Here is a 421-nt window from a genome sequence, read left to right as displayed (position 1 = left end):
TGACTGTGGTATCTTATGTGCCCCCCCCCCTATATATTGTTCCTAGAGTTGCCACTGCCTGTGGCTGTGAGAATCATGCAATGCCTCATGGGATTTGTAGTTCCACCCCCACAGCTGGAGGGCCGGAGGTTTGAGACCCCTGCCTTAAATAGATCCTCGGCGGATAGCCGGTCCTGTGCCGAGGAGGAGGAGGAGTCAGTGCATGTGCAGCAGAAATGTGAGTGTCTGATTGGCTGGGAGAGGTCACATGTCAGAGGTCACATGTGCACATTCTGCTGAGCCAACGAGAAGCTGCTAATTACATTCCCGGAGATACTTTGTTTTCTATCGGATTATATTATCTTTGTTGTCGCCGGTTACATTGTGATGATGATTTTAGTTAATAAAGATTTCTGATTATTATTTTATTATTATTATTATT

This window comes from Nanorana parkeri, unplaced genomic scaffold (genome assembly GCF_000935625.1).
Source record: "Nanorana parkeri isolate BGI_ZX_2015 unplaced genomic scaffold, ASM93562v1 scaffold3388, whole genome shotgun sequence".
NCBI classification, from domain to species: Eukaryota; Metazoa; Chordata; class Amphibia; order Anura; family Dicroglossidae; genus Nanorana; species Nanorana parkeri.
The sequence above is the reverse complement of the archived record's forward strand: the minus strand, read 5'-3'. Positions refer to the sequence as shown.